This window comes from Monodon monoceros, unplaced genomic scaffold (genome assembly GCF_005190385.1).
Source record: "Monodon monoceros isolate NGI ecotype Baffin Bay Population unplaced genomic scaffold, NGI_Narwhal_1 Super_Scaffold_16, whole genome shotgun sequence".
Taxonomy (NCBI): domain Eukaryota; kingdom Metazoa; phylum Chordata; class Mammalia; order Artiodactyla; family Monodontidae; genus Monodon; species Monodon monoceros.
Genome location: NW_021703772.1, coordinates 27,257,854 through 27,283,655, shown reverse-complemented (window position 1 = coordinate 27,283,655; position 25,802 = coordinate 27,257,854). Strand labels below are relative to the sequence as shown.

The 25,802-nt window shown below is 37.2% G+C and overlaps 1 protein-coding gene across 6 annotated transcripts in view; it reads left to right on the top strand.

Annotated features, from left to right (window-relative positions):
- MAP2 (microtubule associated protein 2) overlaps positions 1-25,802 on the top strand; it is a 210,050-nt gene that overhangs the window by 64,375 nt on the left and 119,873 nt on the right. For 3 of the 6 annotated variants that reach the window (XM_029225970.1, XM_029225969.1, XM_029225966.1), the window contains exon 2: positions 777-844. The gene's annotated coding sequence lies outside the window, so the exon portion shown is untranslated. Of the gene's footprint in view, positions 1-179; positions 505-776; positions 845-25,802 lie in introns of those variants that run through there. The other 3 variants (XM_029225968.1, XM_029225967.1, XM_029225972.1) reach the window with 2 other exon arrangements.

Genomic DNA, 25,802 nt, shown 5'->3' with positions numbered 1-25,802 from the left:
TGTGTGTGTGTGTGTGTGTGTGTGTGTGTGTGTGTGTGTGTGTGTGTCTGGCATTAACACAAAGGAGAACAGATGATGACATTCATAGGCTTATAGACTCGACTCCTGGGGACACACTTGGATGGAGGCAATTAAGATGCCTGTCAGGCATTTGATACCAGAAGCCCCTATGCAAACCTCTAAATCATATGCCAGGGCTACATCTTATTGTCAGTGAATGATGGCGGAACTGGGTGGCTTGTCATCATTCTCGAAAATTCTGAGGCTAGTGAGCTCTCTCACCCTCTCCCACTCGCCTTATTTTCCTTTTCGCCACTGCGGGGACTTTTTCTAATTTGCAGCTTCCCTTTCCCCGACACACACAGACAGGAGCTGGTGGCTTGCAGACTGCGTCTGTCTGGAACTAGAGAGCCTGAGCCAGCCCGCGGAGATAATGCTAGGGGAGAAGGATTCTGCAGCAGTTCTCAAAGGCTAGACTTGGGTGGTATCGCTGCATATGCTCTGGTAATGGTTTGGGTTTTTTTACATTTTATTTTGTTTTCTTTTTAATCCATTTTTCAAAGCATCTGCTATATGTGATCTCACAGTAAAATGCTTTTAAATTCCTTACTGGGCTTCCTAAAAATTCAAGTACTGCATTTTTTGTGCTACAGATCTCAAGACGTAGATTTATTATCTGGATATACGAATGCGTTTGCTTGCTGGTGAGTTACAGTTTTCAATATTTAGCTAATAAATCTATATATGAATTTTTTTCTTTTGTTTTGTTTCGGTAGGTTCTTCAGCTTGTTGTCTCTAACCGAGGAAACATTGATTGGAAACTACTCATTCAGAAAAGTAAAAGGTACCACATGTTTTGTTTGGGTGTTTAAATGAGGGAAAATGAGGGAGGATTTGGAATGTTTTATTTAAATTAATCTCTCTATGGTTGGTCTTTTATCCTTAAGCCTACATTGATCATAGTCTATAGCATGTATGATTTGCTATGCCGAGAATGCCATTGTCCAAGGCTATTTTGATTCTAAGATGTCTAAAGAATTATGTTTTTTGTCTGTGCTGCAAGTTGTTAGCAAATATCAATATTTCTGGCTTTTTTAGGGATTTTCATCACTGTAACAGCTTTAAAAAATATCCAAAATTCTCTCTTAATGAAAAATTAAATAATTTGAATTTAAGAGAAATGTGCTAAGTAATGATTTTATCTGAGGGAATCCTGCTAGTAAGTGATATTTTTTTAAATGGCTAAATAAAATGGCTTGCCCTTCCCAGGTAGAATGAGCACTAGAGACGAAAGCCCAGGGATGACTCAGTATTGTTGGGTTTTGCAAATAAAATATTGTAACTTCTTCACTGATGCTTTAGTCTTCAGCACTGTATATATTTAAAGGTTGAGGTTGTTCGTTATTGAAAGAACCGATTTTACATATGCTTTATTTAGCATTGACAGCATAAGAAAGTAATCTTTCATCTTGCCGTGAAAGCAGTTGAATCATTGATCCTGGGCCTTATGCCTTATGTGAAAAATATTAAGCTTCAAATTCAACATCAGGATATATATTGATCGGAGATGCCAATTATGGGATCGTTAATTCTTTATGATGATCTTTGACTTGAACATATGCTCATGTCAGTAAAACCAATATTTGTAATTTGCCTTTTAAAAAACAGAAGACATTTTCCACCTTGCTGAGAAGATCAATACATCTTTTAAGTCTTTCCTTGGCATTCACCTCGAGTATCAATCCAAAATAGTTTATGCAGTAAGGTTTGTTTTCTTAAATGTACTTAAAAAATGGCTAATGTTTAACAACTGATCTTGAAATACCAGAAGTATGCAAGTGTACACCTGTGAGTGTGAATATTTGTAGCAGTTGAAGGAGATGAATGCATTGTGCTTATTTAATTTTCTCTGCAATGTGTAATTATGAGAGCCTTAATTTATTCATTCCACAAGCACTTATTAAGAGCCTTGCTGTGGTGGGTAGTTATTGTGGGAGAGAAGGAAGGTGCAGATGCCACTGTCACCCCCCCCCTTCCAGAGTGTAGGCAGCGTCACATAATATTTTTGCACAGGAGAATGAATTCATTAAAATAAATCTGTGTGTTCTAAAAAAGGAAACTGCATTATTTCAGCTATTGAACAAAATCTAATAGGCTAGTCTCAGAGATATGTGAAATAGATTGTGTTTTTTTCCTCAGAAATTTCTCAGTGGAATCATGTATGAAATTTCCAAACAAGACTTACTATTCCTCTTGGATACTATAAAACCCTTAGGACCATTCTCTCTTTTTAGGTTTCACTCAGAGTAAGTGAAAACATTTCATATTTGGTTATATATATATATATATATATATATATATTTGGTATTTTACCATCTAACTAAATTTCTACAGGATATATTTCAGGTGAGAAACTGTTTGTTTCCTGATCTTCAGACTCATTTAGCAACTCACTATATTAATTTTGAACTTTGGGGTATTTACGTGAATTGGAAAAGGATGAAGCTGTTATTTAACCACTAAAAAATGTATTCAGTATATTGTCAATAGGCATTAATCAGCTTTGTTACGATTTATCTGGGTACTAGAGAAGTGGCATATTACCTCATCAAAAGTTTCTTGATTCCTAAATTTTCTAGGATCATTTTAAAATTCATCTTGTGATTTGTTAATAGATTTTGTGTAATAAATCAGGGTTTATTCAAATAGTCTGTTACATTGTCAAATCAAAATAGAATTTGGCTATTGGACTCTCAGAGAGTCAGGGACCTGTATCATGGTTTTTCTAATCAATATCGTCTTGACATTAGTTAATTCCTTTACTGATTTTTTTCACTGAAATCTTCAGCATATAGAATAGTCCCTGGACAACAGCAGGAGTTCAATAAATATTTATTTAATTATTTGATGGATAAATGACTTTGTCGATATTTCCCCCCATTACTTTTTTGTTCTTGTTTTTCATGAGATTACACACTCTAAAACAGACATTTGGTCTGTTTTTTTTCAGTTACCCCAAATATTCATTATATGTTTCTAATTAATCAAAATTAATTAGATAATTAATATCAGGTAGAAAATCAGGCAAACCACGTGCCAAAATTTCTTCAGGCTGTATGCAAAAGGGTTTTTCTGGTCTTAGGTTAAGATGGAAAGAATTTTTGAAATGTCCCCTTTCACTTTCACCAGCTAAGGGAAAGACGCCAAACTGCAGTATGAGTTTTGCCTTATGGACGCTTCCTAAATACTACTCCCAGGCTTGGCATTGTTTACTGCTCTTCATGTCTTCAGCCAAAATTTTGCTGCAGCAGACAGGGCGGGGAGGCTGTTCTCTTTCTCTCTCAATGTAATACTAGGAATGATGTCATAATCTTCTTAAACGCTTGGTTGCTTATTATGGACTACTAAGTATGACATCATTTTATATATATATGCTTATATACATATATATAATCTGTAAGGAAACTTCTAGAATCATAATAGCTTTAGGGAATGCTATTCTTGTCATTTATTTTTATTAATAAAACTATAATTTTTGTTATTAACTATGTGCTAGATAATATCCTAACATACGTTACTACATTTTAACTCTCTCTACAATCCAGGGAGATGGGTATGGTCTCCATATTATGAATGAACTGAGATTCCAATTGGACAGTCAACGCAAGTCTGGCCCAAAGTCCTTCATATTAATCACAGAATACTACATTTTTTTCTAGTAGATTTTTTGGCTCATAATCATCATTTTAATGTTTTATTATGCACATGAAATATATGTTACTGAAATAAGGTTAAAACAGCATGCTTGTAGATTCTTGTTTATATATATATAAGGTAGGAGTGAATACATCTTCAAATACTTAACTGTAATGTTCACGCTCTGGTATATTTTATATTTTAAATATATATTTTATATTTAACCTGAGGATTTTTATTCTTGAAAGAAGAATGTCAGAGATAAATTAGTTTTGAAATAAGTGGATTCATAAAATATCTCCTATATCATCACAATGAAGTCATATTACTGAATTGCATTATCTATATAAGAAAATTAGCCAGAAAATTCAAGTGCTAAATAGTATAACTGATGCCGTATCTTGCAAAGGCTTTTATTTTTTTTAATTGAAATCATGGCCGAAGTTTCATACGGCCAAAATGGATAAAGAAGCAGAAAACAGTGTGAAAATGCACATGCGCCCTTAAAGTACAACTCACTCACCCAGAAAAACAACTGAGGGCACTAACAGTTACACAAATATGTATTAGGATGGTCTAAGGGAGTAGAGGGAGTATATACAAGAGAACACCTTCTGAGCTCAGCTGGGTGCAGCGGATTAAAACCAGGAAGTAGCGCCCAGGCTCATTGCAGGGCAGGATTACTAACAGTTGAGAAGAGACGCAACAGTGGAGGATGAGTCTTTTGAGGTGGAACTTAGGGATGAATAGAAATATTCAAGGGAGAGACAATGCCTGGAGGAGCTCTGAGAAGAACAAACGACATTAGCAAAGGATCCAAAGGACGTGAACATGCAAGAAAAGCATAGACTGATCCCATTTATATTCTGGAATGCAGGGCAAAAGAAGGGGATTCTTAGAAGATAAGGATGGAAATATACGTGAATACTGTTAGGTTGTACCTTGCCTAATATTCCTAATATTAGGAATGCCTAATATTCTACCCTTTTTGAACTACAAAATGAAAATTTCATTCAGTTCAACCTAATACATTGAAAGAGGACTATAAATGCCAAGTTGAGGAGTTCTTTTCAGTATTCACTGAAAATCTATTGACTGTATTCTGGATAGGAGACCACAATTACCTACACTGTGTTTTCACAGGACTTATTTTATAGCTCTGTATATGACAGGGTTGTGTGTGAGAGCATATTGAAGAAAGCATCACTTTAGAAGCTGTCATAGGATAATCCAGGAAAAAATAAAGGCTCAAAGAGGGTGTTGACAGTGGGCATTAAAAAAGAGGTCACGAAAGTGAAAGTTGTTTCTGAACTCAAATTTATACCCTGAGAATAGCAACCTCTTGATTGGTAGGAGGGATGAAAAGCAGAAGAACTCAATGGTGACTCTAACATTTGAATTTGACAGCTGGAAAAATCAGGGGAGAAAGGTAGGTAAAAGTTGCTTGAGGAAAGAGCCCCCCTTTTATCTTTATCATATCCCTAGTCTCTAGCAGATAGCCTAGCACGTAGTAGACAGCCAATACATGCTGAACGAATGAGTGAGAGAGTGAATAAAATGAAGAGGCCAGTTTAGGCCATGATGGCTGGATGTGGGTGGACTGGTCTAGTAGATTGCAGAACGTGTAGATCCAAAGCTGAGAAGAGAAATTAGGGAAATAGGAAGTGGATGACATTATCAAGAAAGATGAGAAGAGGACCAGAGAGGAAATTCTTGATAGCATTCACCTTTAGGATGCAGAATGAGGGACGGGTTGACAAAGTTCAAGGAAGATTTTTTTTTTTTTAAAGCAAAGAAAAAAGAAGATAGTTGAAGTAACAGAAAACAAGGCTAGAATGCAAATTCTCCAGAAAAATTGAAGAATGAGAATAAATAAAAGACTGCTGGATTTATTATTTATTTCAGTTATGTTTTCTGTTATAAAAACAATAAATCAACATTTTGTAAAGTTTATAAAATTTAGAAGAGTATAAGGAAGGAAATAGTAGCCATCCATAATTACACAATCCAGAGATTATGGTTAACATTTTCTAAACCTTTTAGCTTGTTTCTTTTCCTCTATTGCATTTAAATTTACATAATCAGGATCAGAACCATACAATTTGAATTCTGCCTTTTTTTCCACTCATCTCTTACAGTGTTTTGCCACCTGCATAATGTTCTGTCATGTAGACGTTGGACATGTTTATTCCCCATTGTTCCTAATTTTTCACTGTCATCACAATAGTGCAATGGGATACTTCGTTATGTCACTCTTACATGATATTTCAAGTGATTTCCAATAGATATTTCCTAACAACAGAATCACTGTATTCTCTATTGTCAAGTTCCTGGTCAGATATAATTTGCTGGTTTCAAAATTAGCCTCAGCTTTCCTCCAAGAAAGAGAATCTAAAATTACTTTAGTACCTGCCATGTGCCAGCCTCTGGCACTTTAATTATCACAGTGACTCCAATGTAGATTCTTATATCTCCACTTAAAACATGAAGGACCAGGGACTGAGAGAATTGCACAAGTTTTAGGACCAGTTTTGAATCTGGGTCTGACTCAAACCAATCAAACTGTGGGGACAGAAACAAGACCTCGAGAAGTAAATAAGTAAATAAGGATATAAAAATAATAGGAAACATTCTTAAGAAGGCCTGGGTTCTCAGGAAAGAGAATATGTAAGGCAAGGAGGGCGGTGACTTCCCCTTCTCTTACTAACACTGAGAGTCCTAAACTGAAGGGGAAGGGCTGGGGGGGGGGGTGTGCTATGTATGGAAGCAGAAGAAGGACACACTTAAAGAGCAAGGTCCTAATGGAAGGGAGATAAAGAGCACAGACAGGGATTTGGGCTTGGCAAGCAAAATTCATCTTCCCTGCAGATAAAAGTGAAAGAAGAGAGAGTGAGATTATCTAGTGGTAAAGATATGGGGACCTTAACATATCATCCAGACTTAATCTCAGACTGGAGGAAAATTCACTTATTCATTCAGTGAATATTTCTTTAACACCAATTCCATGCCCTTTTCCTTCCCTAATGGAACTTTCTTTCTAGTGAGGGGAAACAATCAGTGGGTAAACAAAATTAAAAGATTACTTAGTCAGCTATGCAGAGAATTGGTGATAAGGTATAAGAGTAGATACTGGGAGATAAGCGTCTCAAACTTTACAGCAGAGATGAATCAACTGGGGATCTTATTAAAATGAAGATTTGGAATCAGTGGGTCTGAGGAGGGGCCTGAGATTCTATATTTTAACAAACTCCCAGGTGATGTTGTTGCTTTTGGACCATGGACGATGCTTTGATTAGCAAGAAGTTAGAAGGCAAATTTCCAGACCAAAAAAAAAAAAAAAATTGATATGATAGGAGCTGTTGTTATGAGCATGTCAAATGTGAGTCCTTCTCTTCTTGCAGTAGCACTACATACTTCTAAGCCTCTTTGATGGTGAGAGAGAGATTTGTCCCTCTTTAGCTCTAAGCTTTTTCAATTCCAATCAGTTATTTTATGAAAGCCATTGAACCAGTCCTAATGAGCTACATTTCGTTCTTTCCGCCCACGCTCAATGCTTTATCAAGCCATATAATAATGGATTCCTGTGGCTCAGGTTTGGGGATGTGAGTGCATATAACCCTGGGCCAGTTTCTTAACTCCAGTTCTGTTCCCTGCTTCATAATTTCCTTGGACTCCTCTCTGCCTGGATGTTCAGCACAGTCCTGGCCTGCTAAATTTTCTGGCCTGCTAGCTCTTCACATCCCTTATGTTCGTCTGTGCTTAGTAGCAGAGCTTCCCAATTTTTACATCCCGTCTTCTTGCCACACACAGCCTAGTACAAGCCTCTGAGGACTCTCCTTAAAGTCACAGGAGGCTATTGAGTATAGTCTCTGATTTAAAGAATGCATTTTTTTTTCCAACAAAATCATTTCCCTTTGGAGGACTGTTTCGGTTGGTGACAGCAACCTGCATTCCTCTGAAGGAAGGATGCATGTGTTTGTAGACGATTAGAGTGTTCAGAGGGGCTAAGTGTTCACAAGAAGCCTTGACAGACTCCATCTGGAGGAGTGTTATCTTTCTGCCTCACTGCTAGGCTGTAACTCTCAATCTTCCCTTATAGCTGCAGGAACATGGGTGCCTCTACTTGGTTGATTCCTTCCACAGCACATGTTTCAGCTATGCAATATCTAAGAAAATAACAAATCAAAGAAATACGGCATACTCGTCATCAAGGAAAAACAGCTTAAGTGCATATTGAACACCTGTGATATCCTCACACTTATCAGCATTTATCCTTTGCTTAAAAGCCTGGTTCTATCTCTAAGCCATGTCATGACCTGATCCATAGACTTTGCCACTGTCATTTTGTAATTTGGTGTTTAACAGCCAAGTAGGCAGGGTCAGTGTCATTAGAAACTTTAAACTGAAAATTCCAGGGATATATCAAATTCGTTTTCATATGAACAGAAGTCAACTGAAATAGAAAAACACATTTCTTCAAGGAGAAAACTTGGGGAAAATCCTTGAGGAGAGAGACCATGTCTTAAGGCATCTTAGTACTTCCTTGCTGACTACACAGAAAACGCCCTTAATACATATGCCAAGTTGAAGCTAAGAAAATGAGTGTGTGTGAAACTGTAGTTTTTCTGTAATGGACAGTGCTGGTCTTCTTTGCACAGTCAAACTGGGATTGGTAAACTTGCCAGAGTTTGAATACCATGTCTGTGCCCTTTCATCATTCATTCAATTGTTAAGAGTCTCAGAGTAGGCAAGATAATCTCTGGTGTTTCTGACGTAAACTCTCCCTCTCGCTAAAAAAAAAAAAAAAAAAAAAGTCTGAATCAATCGTCATTTTTTGTGAATTCCACTTGGGTCTGCCACAGATGGTTTGAATTAACCTTTCTTCAGATTCTCCCTGGTGTTAATGACTCTGGATTATGACCATTTAAAGCAGCGGAAGTACATTGATCCACATCTGGCAATTGTTAAAAGAAAGCTACTCCATTTAACAGATTAGGATGAACATATATTTCTTTGCATTGTGTAGGAATTTAGGAAATGATGTTTCGTTTCGGGAAGATCTTATGTTTTATTTCCAAGGTGAACAATATTTGTACTTAGTTTTCTTTAAAAATATTTTCTTGCTCATTGTAGAATTTTCTCATGCTAAGAGTTCATTGTTATGTATACAGAAGATGCAACACGTAGGCATTTAGGATTCTTCTCACATAGTGTCTAAGAGCAGCTGGTTAGCACAATTTTGGGTATAGCTGCAGGTGAATTTGTGATATTCTAGAATCTTAAAAAGCACACCTACACTGCCAATACTTTAAATAGTTGGGGACAGAAATCCCTAAAATGACTGACTTTCCAAGACTTTTTTTGGTACTTGAGGAAATATGAGATCTGACAATGAAAAAAAATTTAAATCATACAAGCACTCATGGTCCTGAGTAATTCAAATAACTCTGGTCACACTGCTGCACTTTTCCTCTACAAGACAGTGGATAGTCCAATAAATCAAAGGGACATAATAAATGTAATATATAGCTTAATATGTGCATGCATTTTTAGTTCTACTCTGTATGTTATGCTCACAAAAAGACCCAGGATGTAGACTTTGGAATATAAAATTGTTAAAATAATGTGACCAGCTAAGAAGTTGCATTTAGATTTTAAGAAGAAAAAAATCAGTACCTCTTTTTAAGTGATACAAAGCATTTTCTAATACATGACATCACAAAGCTCACAACAATCTCTGGAATGGGAACGGCAGATCTTGTTATATTTATTACAGATGAGAAAACTGAAGTGTAAAGAATGCAGTGACCTACCCAAGTCACTCCACTAGAAGATAGTTAACCTGGGCTTGTATACTCGTTCTGGCCCTGAAACCTTTACTTTCTACTGCCATGCAGCCAAAACAGATAAATGAGTATATTGTCCTAAATCTAGACTATTTTAATAATGCACTGACTTGACTGCTAAAATAACCCATTCCAAGGTCGCTGTGACCTCCACTAAGTGGATTTCCCTGCTCTCCCCAAAGACTCCTGCTCTTTAGAATCCTGGATGAGCATGGCGTGGAGCTCAGTAAATACTAGAAAAAAATATCAGTTTTTACTGAAATTGTTTTAAACTTTTCAGTATGAAAAGGAGCTAAGTCTAAATATATCACAGAACATGTCATCTTACTGATTTAAAAAGCGTTTGACGGAGGGATAGATTAATAAGAATTCGTTATTTAGTTCTAAGTTTCACAGAATTTTAGTCAAGTGGTAGACAGCTCAGCAAGAACCCAGGATCACAAAGAAAATGGTTAAAGCTTCAGTAAATCAGATCTATGGAAAAACATTTTAAAAAGCAGGCATTGTATTTTGCCTAATATTAGGATAATTATAAGAGCTTATGAAGAATTTTGAGCTGGAAGCTGTGGATCTCAGTTCTGACCTCAGGGTAGCACATGTAAAGAAAAACGATAACCTCAGAGGCCACTGAGTAGGGTCAGAGCTGAGGTCAGTGTCTCAAGGCAGCACCAATAGGAATGAATCCACTGAGGACATCCTCATTACAGTGGCCCACCTCTTGCCCAAATTCTTCTGTCCACCACCCTCATCCAGGCTCTCAGTGCCAGAGGTACCGAAATGTTTTTATCTGCTCTCCCTGCCCTGAACACCATCACCCCATTCATCTCACAGACAAACTGTAATGTAAGCTCTTCTTTGTGTTCCCATGTTTTTCCTTCCAGTGGTTCTTGTTTGCTCTCTTGAGCTGTGCTGGTCAATGTGGTAGCATCTAGCCAGAGGCAGCTACTTAAATTTAAATTAATTAAAACAAAAGATAATTAAGGTTTACTTCCTTAGTCATACTAACCACATTTCAAGTGCTCCATAGCCAAGTTATTTTTATAGAACATTACATATCATAGTACAAGTCCATCACCACAGTGCTTCTTTGGCGAGAGCATAACCAAACCCTCACCCGAATATCCAAGGCCTACAGTGACTCCTGCATCCCTCACCGCCCTTGCACACACTCCACTCCACACACTCCTCTCCTCCTCTCCTTCATCCTCATTGCTACAATTATAATTAAATAATAATAGCTCTTATTTATTTAATGTGTATTATGTGCCAAGGGCATACATTTTCAGAAGAAAAGGAGGAAGAAGGAAAAGGAGAAGCAGCAGCAGAAGCCACCCACACAGTAGTTTCTTTATCCCCAGTTCACAGAAGAGGAAAATGAGGTTTAATGAAGTTCAGTATATTTCCCAAGGATAAATCGCTAATAATTAGTGGAGGACGAAGTAAGACCCAGGTCTGCTGGCCCCAAAGCCAGACCTTTTACCCTGTACCAGTGGTTCTTAACCAAAGACAATTTGTCCCCCTGCCAGGGCTCATTTGGAAATGTCCAGAGACATTTTTGATTGTCATAACTGGACAAGAGCTATTGATATCTAAAGGGTAGAGGCCAGAGACGCTGCTAAGTATCCTTAGCAATGGATGAGGATGGATGAACTCCTTACAACCAAGAATTATCTGGCTCCAAATGTCAATAATAATGCCAAGATTGTATGTTTTCTATCTCCCCCCCACAAACGAATTTAAATTCTAAAAGTATGGAGACTTTGCTTTGTCCACTGCTGTTTCCCCAGTGCATTGACAACTACTTACTGTAGAGTAGGCATGCAATGTATATTTTTGAATGAGTGCTGAATTTATTATTTTTGAATTAATCAAATACCTGCACATGGTAAAAAAAAAACAATCAAGCCAAACAAAGGGACCAAAATAAAATTAGAGTCTTCTTCCCTAAACCCATCCTCAACCTCATATCCCAGTTTAATAATTGCTATACTCAGAATTCTCCTGATTCTGATTCAGTGACTTTAATCTCTTGCAACCAAATTTCTTTCTTGTAGACTGAGGTCAGCACACTTTTTCTATAAAGGGGCAGACAGTAAATACTCTTAGTTTTTGAGGGCTATACAGTCTCCATTACAGCTAATCATACAGCTACAGTGTGCTCTGCCATTGTAGCCCAAAGGAAACATAGATAGTAAGTAAATGAATAGGCATGGCTGTGTTCCAATAAAACGTAATTTACAAAAACAGGTGGTGGCTGTATTTGGCCCGTGGGCCATAATTTCCCAACCCTTCTTCTAGGCCATATTCCCCTCTCCCTGTACTTTCTATCTCATGTTATCTTTTATTATATTTCATTTCTGTTTTATTGGAACTTCTTCTAAAGGCATTTATTCATATATGGCAGGTTATGGATAAATTTGAGTCCTTACATGTCTCAAACCATGTCTTCATATAGTACTCATACTTGATTGGTAATTTGGCTAGATCTGCAGTTTTGCTCTATTATATTTTAGCATACAGTGTTATTGATAAGAATTCTGATATCAGTCAGGTTCTCATTCTTCTGTGAATAACCTTGATTTTCTTTTTCTTTATAGTAAATTTTAGGAGTTTTGTGCAATTTCAAAAGGATGTGTCTATATGTAGGTCTTTTAATATTTATCTCATTTGACAATAAGATTATTTAAAATTAGTTATTACTTTAAATCATTTAAATCTTTTAAACTAACAGACACTTTCCTCTCTTCTTTTTCTGGTTATCTCTGCCTCTGTCCCATATTTAGAGGATTCCTATTTATAAATGCTGGACTTATTGGATTGATCTGTTTCATCTCCTTTTTCACATATTTTTAAAATCCCTTTTTTCACTTTTTCTACATTCAAGGAGTTTTTTTCTTCTGCTAATCAGCTGAATTATTATTTGCCTTTAGTCCTGCCAATTCTATTTTTTAATTATATATTTTAAATCATATGTTGATTTACAGGAATTTTTTTCTTATTCTCTGATAATTTTCTGTAATTCATTTTTGGAAGGAAGTTTATTTTTAAAGTATGCAATTAAAAAAAAAGTATGCAATATTCTTTCACATGCCTCTGAAAAAGATACCTATAATTGTAAGTTTTCTTCTGTTCCCTGAATCATCTCTGTTTCTCCAGGAGCCATTTTTTTTTTAATAGATCATTATTGGAGTATTATTGCTTCACAATACTGTGTTAGTCTCTGTTGTACACCAGAGTGAATCAGCCATATGCATACGTATGTCCCCATATCCCCTCCCTCTTGAGCCTCCCTCCCACCCTCGCTATCCCACCCCTCTAGGTCATTGCAAAGCACCGAGCTGATCTCCCTGTGCTATGCAGCTGCTTCCCACTAGCTAGCTATTTTACATTCGGTAGTGTACATATGTCGATGCTACCCTCACTTCGCCCCAGAAAAGACAACCCTCAGAATGGGAGAAAATATTTCCAGGAGTCATTTTTAAAGGTATTTTTCTATTCATGCCTCTGGTTTTTCTCAGATGCCTTGATTTGAAGGGTTTTTGTTTGTTTGTTTGTTTTAATGAATGAAGAACTAGGCTGAGGAACATAGGTAGCTATTGTAAGTTTCCTCACCGTGAAGGCTGACTGCAAGTTCTGGGTAAGTGAGCTGACTTCGTCAGGAGCAGGCATCCCAGAAGGAGCATGGAGGTGGAACTAGCAAGTGAGCAGGTTAGGGTCCCTACAATTCCGCAATGTGTTTCAGTTCTGCATGGGTTTATCCGTACCAGAACTGTTTCCAAAACTGATAACCCACTTTCATTAAAGACTAGTTTTTATTTTTACTGTTGAGGGCAAAAGCTTCTTCCGTCAGCTAAAAATGTAGTAGCAAAGGAGAAGAAGAGAAAGGGTCTCAATTGTTCTGAATACGTTTCTTAGTGAATTGCCATGATATTGGTCTCACAGCCCCCTCGGACTCTGTATTTGAAGACTTTCAGCTTGGAGTTTCTCCAGGTTTCTTTGGGATGGACCTGCTGAAACTCCTAGCAGCAGTTTCCCTGGTGTTTTTTCTCTGTCTCAGCCTATCTGCATTCTGACTTCTAGAATATCTTCAAAATTTTTGTTAGAGTTATATTATTTTTCAACATTTTTATCATTTTCATAGCATCCATATATGTTTACACTGCACTTTTTTGTGCTAGTTACCTTGTTCTACCTTTACTATTTACTAGCTAATGGAAAAATTATTTCCCTTTTCTGGGCCTTTTTTTTCCTATAAAATAATGATGGTATCTGATTTTGAGGGTTGAGATGGAACATATGAATGCATGTTGAAAGCTGTAAAGTAGAAAGCAAAAATAAGCTATCTTTATACAGAAGACTTTGTCAAGGGTCCAGAGTAACCAGTAAATCCAAACCTGGAGATTAGCCACAGTTACAGGAAAACCCCTTCCCTACCCAGTAGAAATTGCAAGGTGATGCCAAGTTGATATTAGAACTAAAATGCTATATGTGATGCAAAAGAACCAGAAATTATGTATTAGTAGCCATACTAAAATAAGCAGTTGTTCATGGATATGTTTTTTTACCTAATGGAAAGATGAAGATAAAAGCAGATCAAGAATGTAGTTGAAATACTATAGTTAAATTAAACAAATGTGAATTTTAGGTTTAGCATAGAATGTGCAACTTAATTTTGTGTGATCCTTTTTCTGGACAAAATTAAGAATATGAATATTTAGGTAATACTGAGTATAATGTAGTGCTGTTAATTAGCTATCAAAAATATTATTTCATATGGCTTCAGTTCATTGAAAGTCTCTTCTCTCTCAATGAAGTTGGGACTTGAAGCACCCAGGAAAAGGAAAAATGTTTAAATGGCAGTAACAGTAGAGTGGCTTAATTGTAAAAACTGAAAAAAATGTTAAGAAAAAATTAAACGTAGAAAGAAAGTTAAGAGTCACAGCAGTCTTTGACTTCAGCGTACTGGGAACCATTTGTGGATAATTGATAAAAGGACTATTTTTCCTAAATTCTTAAAACCAACATCTTATTGATAGCCTTTATTATTAGAAACAAACTGAGAACACATCAAACAGACAAAACATGAAATAAATCAATGTGAACGTATGCTGAGTGATGCATATACGATGTGCTATCTGACTGCTATTAATCCTCATTTTCTGCATGCAGTTATTATTCCAAAGTTGAATGTCTGTAGAGGATAAGTCACCAGCCATAGTTAAATGTTAATGGATCCAGTGACATAATTTAAATTCAAGGCTTCATTCAAAGGAATGTGAATAAAATGCATTTGTTTGGCTTTTTATGGCCACTATTAAAAGTAAAGGAAATGAGACCGTAAACAACTATGTTCAAATATTGGCATAGCTGAGTCTGCTTTGTGGCAATACAAAACCATATTTATTGATGGGGAAGCTCTGTTTAACTTACCCAGCCCATCTATATTGTAATTGAGGTTTAAAACTGTACTTGGCAACTTAGGCCAAATGCATAGTGCTAATTCAAAGTGAGTTCATTTTGATGTGGTTTAATTTTCTGTTGTTTTAAAAGCCTGGTACAATTTATGAGTTTTATTTTTTTTCTAATCCATGCCTAAGACCTTAGCTGATAATTAAGGTGGTACAGATTACTTTTGCCCCCAATATCGATTATCTCTTCCTCAGTAATAATAGGACCCCAACTTTTTGGAGGATTCATGATCACATGGCCATTCAGAACAAGATCCAGAATTCCAGCCTCCCTTGTATATAGGTGTAACCATATGACTAATTTCTGGACAGAAAGATATGAACGAAAGTTGTATGTGAAACTTAGCTCAACTGCTTAAAAAGAAGGAGTGTGCTATTCATCACTGCTTCTTCCTTTCTGCTGGTGGGAATTCATACGTAATGGCTAGAGCTTCAGCAACCATTTTGAATATGAAATAATTTTGTAATGAATTTCCGTTTCGTTTAAGCCACTGTTATTTGGAGTTTTCCCATTACTTACAGCCTACCCTAGTCATCATTTTTTTTTTTTTTTTGCGGTACGCGAGCCTCTCACTGCTGTGGTCTCTCCCGTTGCGGAGCACAGGCTCCGGGCGCACAGGCTCAGCAGCCATGGCTCACGGGCCCAGCCAATCCACTGCATGTGGGATCTTCCTGGACCGGGGCACGAACCCGTGTCCCCTGCATCGGCAGGCGGACTCTCAACCACTGCGCCACCAGGGAAGCCCCCTAGTCATCATTTGTATACCAACTTTGCAACCTTATATTTACTTTCAAGAAAAGACTCTGGAATGTCATTTTAGCAAGTATTATTGTTGACTATATAAATAATGTTTACATTAAAATTGCTACCTAAAATATACCTGTCCAGTCAGTTACTGAGTCCCATCAGTTCCACTTCCTAAACAGTTTTCAAATCCATCCATTTCTCTATCCCCAAAGGCTGTGTTAGTCTGTCTCCCATCATCTCTAATCTTAACAACCGTGACAGATTCCTGCATGGACACTTGCTCCATACAAGCCGTTATACACATAGTAGCTGCACGTATCTTTTAAAAATACAATATAATCATGATATGCCTGTATTGAAAACCATAATATTCATAATAAAGTCAGGAATCTATAAACTGTGCTACAAGGCCATCTGTGATGTGGCCTCTGCCTGACTCTCCAGCCCATCCTGAGTTTACTGCCTAGGGGTTATTGCACTTATTTTCCTCTTTGCCTGGAGCACTCTCTCTACTCTCCTCACCTCCCATTCCACTCCTGTTTCTTCTGTCCCTCTACTTACTAAGTCCTGCTCATTAGTTATGTCTCAGATTTCATGGTTAAGCCTTAAGCCATCTCCCAGCCTCTGGTCTAATATAGGCCTGTGTATCACATGCTCTCATAGCACTCTGCATTTCTCTCACTTATATTTATCAACTTAATGCATGTCTGTCCCACAAGACTAGAATGTCCATTGAGTGTCTGTCCCATTCCTGACCAGAACCCCAGAACCCGCTGAAAGAACTGGGACAGAGTAGGTGCTCAAAGAACAATGTTGACTGACTGACAGACTGATCCTTTATTTTCTTCTTTTTCCCTAAAAAGCATAGCTAACTGACATCTCAACCAGAGTTCCACTTATCAAAATCCCATGCATTCCCTGGGTCATCCAAACCATGCATGTGCTCTCACCTTTTAATTAGATATTTATTTTATTTTTTCTGCCCCCACCCATTTTTTTAAAGACTTTATTTTTTTTAGAGCAGTTTTAGGTTTACAACAAAATTGAAAAGGAGGTACAGAGATTTCCCATATACCTCCTGCCACCACACATGCATAGCTCCCCCATTATCAGCATCACTTACTAAAAAATGGTACATTTTTCACCAAGGGTGAACATTGACACATCATAATCACCAAAGTCCGTAGTTTTTACCTTAAGGTTCACGCTTGGTGTTGTACATTCAGTGGGTTTGACAAATACATAATGATATATGTGCATCATTGTATCATACAGAGTACTGTCACTGCCCTAAAAAATCCTCTGTGCTCCACCTATTCATCTCTCCCTCCGCCAATAATTACTTTTCTTGAGATCATATACAAGACTTGAATTACTATTTGGGAACACATTCTAGAAAATATGAAGTTTATTTTTTAATACTAACAGCCTCTATTTAAAAAGCTGTTTATTATAATTGCCTTCATCCCAACAGAGCAGAAACTTCTGGAGGCTATGGCTGTTATTGCCTTTTGCAAGCAGAATGTCTGGCACATAAAAGACATTTAACAAATGCTGGGTTATAATGCAGTGAAATAAGTACAGACTTTGAAGTTAGATACCCTTGGGTTCAAATCCGGGATCTGGCCCATCATCAGCTATGAGAAATTGGGAACTTATCAAGACTCGGTTGTATAAAACGGGAATGATAATAACAACCTCATTAGGATATTGCAGGAATTAATGAAGATAATTTACATAGCAGAAGCTCTATATTTGGTAGTGATTATTATGACTTTCCAAGTTTATATTTCTCCACCCCCTTCTTAACAGACAAGGTGGATGCTCAGTTCTTTATGTTGTTTTGATGCTGAGTGATAAAAGTTGATAAAGGTAAAACCTAACACTAAATAAAAAATAAGACTTATAAAAGAAGTGTGGAAGGTACTGCACAGTTCTGTTTACTGTGCCCCTTTCCTTTCTGCCCACCTCACCCCACCAAAACAAAAAAGACAATGACAGGTGAAAAGCAGCAAGACAAAAGGTAGAATTGTGTTAAATCACCCAAGGTCACCAGAAAAGGCTGAAAATTATATACATTCTAAATTACACCACCTGAGGCCACTCTGCTCTTAGGAGAGAAGCTGACTTGGGGAGATGTTAAGAGTTTCAGAGGTCTCCCTTGAGGCTTATCTGCAATGCAGATTTTTCTGAGCCTTTCCTAGCTATTTCAGCCTCCAGACCGACCAGCTGCTCTCACTCCTCCCAGCTGGCTTAATAGGATTTATCTTCTCTACAACAGGCTTCCTGGGTCATCCACCACCAGAACCGATTCTGGATAGATGTTTGTCCCCTCCGAATTTGTAACAAAATCCCTACCAATCCCCAGACTTGCAAGGGTCCATTATTGCCGGACTCAAAGAAAGGTGAATTATTGAATAATTATTTCCCACTCTCTGCCTTTGGCCTCATAGATGTGATCTTTTGCAGGAGCTCTCCATCAGCCCCTGTTGCAGAATCAAAAGTGACACATCTACTTGTAGGGCTGGTGGAGCTGAGACACCATGGGTAGCTCAGAGGCCACTGCCTAGAATTTGCAGCCTTCCCTAGGTGTTAGTGCTACTTGGGGCCGACTGATTTCAAATGCTCTGCTGTTGCTTCTCTGCAGGACTCCATCAGTTAAGCCAGGATTGTGACTATGCAACCCTTCCTGCAGGTTCAGGTTATGCTTAATTTGCGTGCACAGATTTATGCCCAGTTTTTTATGACTAGCAAGCATATTGTTGAGAGGCTAATAGCTCATGTCAGTTCAGATTTAAGCGTCTCCCGTGGACAGGTGTGTGCTCTTGGCCAGTGACTCTGGGGGGATAGGTTTCTCACCAGTAAATTTCAATCATACTTGCCTCAGAGTTGTTGTGAGGAATAAATGTCACATTGATTGTGAAGTACCTAGCAAGATTGTGAAGTACTTTACAAATTTTAATTTTTAAAGACTTAGACTTTGTATCTATAAATTAAAATTAGGTTATAAAACAGACTCTCTACCTAACGACGTTTCTACTACAAATCAGTATGTACTTAGAGATGGTCAGTAAATGGAGGCTGGTATTCCAATTATTTTATTTGTATTTATTTATATTTAATGACATACACTAGTTATAGTTCGTCAATTAATCTTTTCCAGTTCTCCCTCTTTTTTTCTTTCTTTTATTTTTTAGTCAAAATAATGTAGAATTTTATTTTTGGAACATTTTATTTTTGGAACATTCCCATTTGGAATTATTCCTTATTCTTTTTAGGCTTAACTCTGACCATGTTTCATACTTAAGGAAAATAAATTTTTGAATCTAGAGGGAAAATGCTATTGATTTTCATAAGATATTTAATAATCTTTGACATGTAAAACATCCTTTAAAAAAAGGTAAATAGCTATTCATTATTTATAAAGAGAACTTTAATGAATTATGGCCAAAATAACAGTGAGCTTGGAAATCAGTATGCTATAGAGGTCTGTTCCTGGGAGTTTAATTATTTTAGTGTCTTTTGCCCCTTTTCTTGCTAATGACTTACCAAGTATGTAAATGAGAAAAATACTGATTAATTCTGGGTTCCATCAGTAATGGTTCTTGGGCTTCCCTGGTGGCACAGTGGTTGAGAGTCCGCCTGCAGATGCAGGGGACACGGGTTCGTGCCCCGGTACGGGAAGATCCCACATGCCGCAGGGCGGCTGGGCCCGTGAGCCATGGCCGCTGAGCCTGCACGTCCGGAGCCTGTGCTCCGCAACGGGAGAGGCCACAACTGTGAGAGGCCCGCTTACCGCAAAAAAAAAATAATAATAATAATGGTTCTTAAGTTTACCGCGAATCAGTTCTGGAAGGTTGTCACATTTGACTGGCAATATTTTTCTGTTAGGACCTGCAGATAAGAAAGGATAAGGGATATTCAGCATCTTAGTCCCCTTTGAAGGAGTACTACTTATATTTTTAAAGATAAATCTTAATTTTCAAAGACACCTTGTATCTACAAACTAAAATTAAATTGTAAAACAGACTTTCTACTTAATGGCATTTAAAGAAAGGCCATTTGTTTACTTATGTGACATGCATAAACTCTTCCAAGCTTTAAGTTTCATCTTTATAAATTCCTCTTTTCACAGACATTTTGTGTGAAAAATCTCCCAAACTAATTTATACAACATCTGACTCAAGCATATAATGTTGTCATTGTTGCTTTTCTAAACTACCTGTTCATCTTTTAAATTTTATCTAGTCTGAAAGGAAATTGCCTGATATGCCTAAGCTTCAGTTTTCAGCTCAAATGAAGGTCAACCATTAATTTGCTTTTTATATTCTCCCCCAAAATGAAACAAATCAACTCTCTGTTAAAAAGAAAAAGTTGGCAGATCGCATTTACTACGGAGGTTAAAACTGTCGTTGGCTTTTAAAACAAATATAAAACTACTAAAATTTTTTATCTTCAAATTCATTTAGGTAGAATTAGCAAATATGCCAAGAGGCAGTAGGCTACCCATTCGGTGATAAACGAAATGCTGATGAAAACTCTGCATTTGATTTCACATACTCCTCTTCAGCTGGCTTGGGGTCACCTTGGCCTCCCTAAGCTGTCAGAAGATTGAGCCTTTTGTAAGTTCTCTGGATCAGAGTCCCAGCACGTTGAAGAGCTACTGTAAATAGGAAGATGAATACGGAAATAAATCCTAAACCTCTTTTACTAGTATTGATAGTTAATACCTACTACTGATAAAAGTACATATTTATACTGGCGATCTCTTTTAATGAGCTCGCAGAACAGGAACCAGCTCTCCTGACAACTGAAAGAGACCAAGAAGACTCAGGTTATTGTAAGAACCTTAGTGGATTCTGAGCATGCCAAAACTGGACTAACTGTTACCAAACTCAGGTTCGGCTGTTCACTGCTCAAAAGCCAATAATTTGAGAAGCGAGTGTCAGTAGAAAGGAAAGGTGCTTTAATCAGAAAAGCGGGCAATCTGGGGAGAAAGTAGACTCGTGTTCAGAGACCAACTTGGAAGATTCTGTCAACCAGGACAGTTTTTAAAGGAAAAGATGGGGGGAAGAAAATGAATCATCAAGGCAGGAGGTTGGGTTCTGCATCATTCTCCATTGCATGCAGACTGGCTGACTCTCTCTTCAGATGTTATCTTGCTGGAGTGATCTGCCTGCAGGACTCCTTAGGGGGCTGTTGCCTGTAGATAGCTAATCATTCTTTAACTACTTAATTCTTCATTCTTACTTCTTTTTATCTAGGAAAAGGATCGGCAGGTTAGGCAGGGCATAGTGTGCATTCAGAAAAGCACAAATCAGGAATTAGTTTCAACTGCTTAGTGATCTCATTCCTATAATTAGGGTTATAAGGTTACAGGGGGACAGAAATGGGTAAACAAGAAAGAGGCAAAAGAGCTGCTTTCATCTCCACTCCATTGGGGTTTTCATAAGAGTAAAGAGCTACCTATGGTGCTCAGGGCCACTTCGCTGAAGTAAATATTACACATTGGAAATTTACTACCACATCTTAAAATGGCTTCACAACTTGCCCCATTTTCTGGAAATAGGAAGCAAAGTGTCAAGAGATGCTTTGGCGACCGCACCTCACTGACAGCCCTAGGAGGGAAGCTAATGATTCAGGCAGACATCTCTAGTTCAAAAATCAGTAGCTTGAACTGAGACCATTTACAAAAGAAACTGCTTAATCTCAAATATCAAAGAAAGATAAGACATCCTTAACAAAGAGGACTACTGGCTGTGCACTGTCATTGTTTCATTCAACTCCACCAGGAGTCCAACTGGCTTCAATCATGGGGACAATGATAGTTAGTTGAATAGGACTGCCTGTTCAGACCTTGGCTTTAGACCTGGTCTGAATAAGAAGTTTCTGGGAAAAATAAACCCCTCCATTTATTTAAGGTTAAAGTACAATGTAGAAAGTACAATATGGCATGGCTATTATTATTTTTTCTACCTAGCATGTTGCTCATGACAGATGCCCAAGTACTAATCAATAATCAACAGAAAGAACTTTATCACCTCCAATGTGCCTTCATAGTTATTGTCTCATTTGATGTAGAAACTTAAAGAAAGTGGGGCTTAGCCCAGACCATTGACCTTGTTGTATGTGTAGAAGAGGGAAACAGGGCACAGAATAATTTAAGGGCACATATTCAAAGCTTTTCTGCTTGATGGTGGGCAGCCCCTTTTGTTCCCTGTTAACAGCTAAGTGGGGAGAGGAATTACCCACACTCTTTTATCCCTCTACGACTGTTTCTCCTCCCTTTGTATCATCCTTCTTTGACCACATAACAGAGAAGCCACAGTTTTGCACATTTTTGACAGAATCTCTCACAATTTTTGAAGTAAATATAATACTATAAGAGAACATTTCTTGTTAGTAACCATCCAAGTCTTTTCATCTGTGGAACAACCCACGATTACTACTACTGGTTTCAAAATTGATCTAACAATCTTAGGGCTATGTATGCTCAGGTGGCAAAAAAAGAGATTTGGAAAAGCTTGTATAACGCCACAGTAAAACCACAGATGTCCCGCTTTTGCTGGAGAGAGGAATGTGCAGTCGCCTGGGGGGACATGTTACACATTCCGGTGAGCTAAGGGCTCTGCCTTGCTGAGCTTTGGCAGGTCCCATAGTCTGCTGGAGGATTTTGTTTTGCATACCATGTGCATTCACTAGTTTGCACCAGTTTGTACTACTTTACCTCGAGATCCACTGGATCTTTCCAGCCTTAAGGAGAGGTACCAAAAAGAGGCTATAGATCAGGGTACGGACGAGGACGGATGAACAGACTTGGAATCTTAGGATCATTGCATTTGTTTAATCATAACTTCAATTTAGTATTCCTAGCAGATCCTGAGGTATTCATTAAGTCTGTGCCCAATGCCTTTGAGACGAGAATTCTGCACAAATCCCTGTCTTAATCTGCCCTAATCCAGATGAGCTAATTTGGTAGTTTGACCCTTGAGTTAACTAAAATGACTGTCACACAGGGAGTTCAGTACCCTAGCTACATAATCATAAATTCTAGCAAAAAGAATTTTGCTCCTGGCCTTAAGAATCTTACCAGCATTCATTTTGTTGATACATTCTCTGGTATGAACATCAGCAGTTAAAAGATAATTGGAACTAAGAAAAGGGAGATCTTCTTAAATGTGACTATCTTGATTTCTCTTGGAAGCTTTTTGTCAAGGATTTCTATAAAATTGTCTGATATTTCACTGGAGTGACTTACAATGGCAGTCTGCTTTCTGGAGAGCAGTTGGGATCTTTCCATATTGTACAGACAGACAAGGCTATAACCCTTTGCACCTGAGTCTTGTTTGTGGGGAGAACACTGTTAGGTTCTTTTATTGCTTAAGCAAAAATAACAAATAATTATCCGCTATAGAAGAAAATACTGATAATTATAGTTTGCCAGGCATGCTATAGAAGGGGACAGGAAAGACAAAGTGCTAGTGTCGGCAAATCCAAAAACAGAATACTTTTGCTACTGAAATAAACTCCCACATCTAATGGGCTCCCCACAGAAATGCTGAGAACTTCAGGGGCTGTTGACAAGACTATAGAGTTATGGTATATTATGCACAACCAAAGAGATGGAGATTTTAAACATAATCAGGGATTTCCCGCTACATTTTAGTTAGTGCAACAGAAATATTCTGAGAGAGAGAGAGAGACTGCAAACATGAATAATAAGCTCTGAAAGAAAAATATTTAGATAGAAGTAACTGGACTGTTCTAGAAAACAATTTTTTAAATGCAGTTTCTTCTAGCTGCTGTTCGTTACTAGTTTTCTCCACTAAGCTCTTTTGGTGATAATTCAATATCTTAGACAGTTTTGTACGACTTCCAGGTAGCACTTATGGAAACAGATTTATTCAAAATTAGATCTTTTGCGTTAAACATGTACAAGAGGCCCTCATTAACTGACAAGAATTGGTATCAGAATAGGGGACACTTGAAGTACCTCTTCTTCAAACGCAGATCAAATTTCACTAAAAACAGTGAAAAAAGTGTGAGGCAACCTTTAATTTGAAAAAGTAAAATTAGATGTTATGAAATAAGTTTGTTATCTTCATAGAAATATTTATATTATAATTACAACAATATGCTGATTCTAAGAAAAAGGAATGAATCAAGTGTTGTTTGGTTTTGTTGAGAATCATTTCCCTACAAATTTTAGTATAGTACAGTTCAACATACTTCATGTCTCATTTGACCTTTTCAGTGTCTCCTTAGAAAAGCTGTTTTTATAAAAATTTCAAGAGCTTAATCAATATTCCCTAGTTTCTTTATAATTACTGTGACATACAAATAATTATCTGCTAAAATGAATATTATGTCCTCATCCTTGTGGATTTTCTGTTCTTCCCTTGGGAACTGATCTAACCATACCAGATCTTTATTTTTCCATGATTTGTCTGTTACTTGAGCATTTCTCCAACGTTGCCTTCATGCTCTTCAAGAAATCCTGCATCTTTTGCATGACTTGCAATTTCAACTTGCAATTGATGGTATCAAATTCAGGTAGCGTTGTCAGATATTAACAACTTCAGACAGTCATCTGGGAATCAACTAAAGAGCAAGACCTTGACCTTTTGAGAACGGATAGAAGCTAGTGTTAAACAGAGAACAGATGGCTGTTCGTGTGCATACTCATTTTATAAATGTTCAGTTCAATAGTCCGTGACCTATGTTCATGCTATGATGAAAGAATCAAATTGAAAAGAAATTTTCCAAATTTGGAAAATAGTCTTCCTCACTTAAAATCATGTATGAAGGCTTTTCTTTGAGAAAGTATCCATTTGCTTAACACCACAACAGAGGGCCATTAGTAATGTTATTCAGTCTTTCTGATTTCTGGCTTTTTCAGAAAACTTACTTGAAAACTGTTTCTAAATATATGTCCAAGGGTTAAAAAAGAAAAAAAAAAAAAAGAGAGAGAGAAAGAAAGAAGTAGAGTTGCCAGCCATGACTACACATATTTTGTTTTCAGGCACAGTTAAAGGGCAGGTTTCCTCTTTGTAGTAACGTGTGAAGAAAGAATAAGGAAATTGAAAAGGTGTTAAAAATATGGTAGCTTCACTTTGTGGACCCACTGTAATCAGAAACTAATTGGCATCCATCTCTATTAAGTTGGGCGTACAGGGAAGCTATAGAAAAATCAGTACAAATCATTCTTTTGTTTTGATGACATCATTTTGAATCTAATAAATAATTGACATTTGATAGTTGAGATCATGTCTATGAGTCATTTATTTTTGCATCTATGAGGCTCCTTTTTGAAGCTGAGCAACCCCATAATTAAATTGTCATTTAAAGAAACAATAACCACAGCAGGTAGTCAAATGCTCAAGAGACTCAAATGACATGTGGTAAGCAGGACTGATATTTTTATTTTAAGAGGACTCCACAGTTAACTTATAGCATTAATGACATTAAATGTATCGTTTGCTGTTGTGTTCCTGTTAAACTCCAGCAGAAATATGTGTTAACCTTAAATGTATTTTGAAGTTGTTCTATTTTTAATGATCAGAAAAACTAATAGCATCTGCCAGTTAGTATAATGAAATGATAACAAAATTCATCTACTCTCCAACACTTTTTGTGTTATAGTATACATATTCAAGATACATTTCCAGTAGGTGGCATTCCACTTGCAAATAGAGTTAGACATTGGATCCAATTTAACATTTAAAATGTTGTCAAAAGTTGAGGGATGGCTGAATATTTAATTTTTTTCCTTCCACTGTCCTAAGAGATATAGTTAAATACAAGGAGAAACAACTGTACCATTGACTAAGATGAATTAATGAAGAGAAAATATAAAATTTGATATCAGGGTCAGTAGTCCATATCAAACAGATTTTAGAAATAAGGTAAATTATTCCCTCCCTTTCAGTTGTCTTCAATGTAATATCACATGGCTGCCTTACTCCTGTGAATGTGCTCCATTGCTGGATCCTGACTAGTCTGGTACCTTTTTACTCCAGAATCCTTATTCTGCAAGTCCCAGAC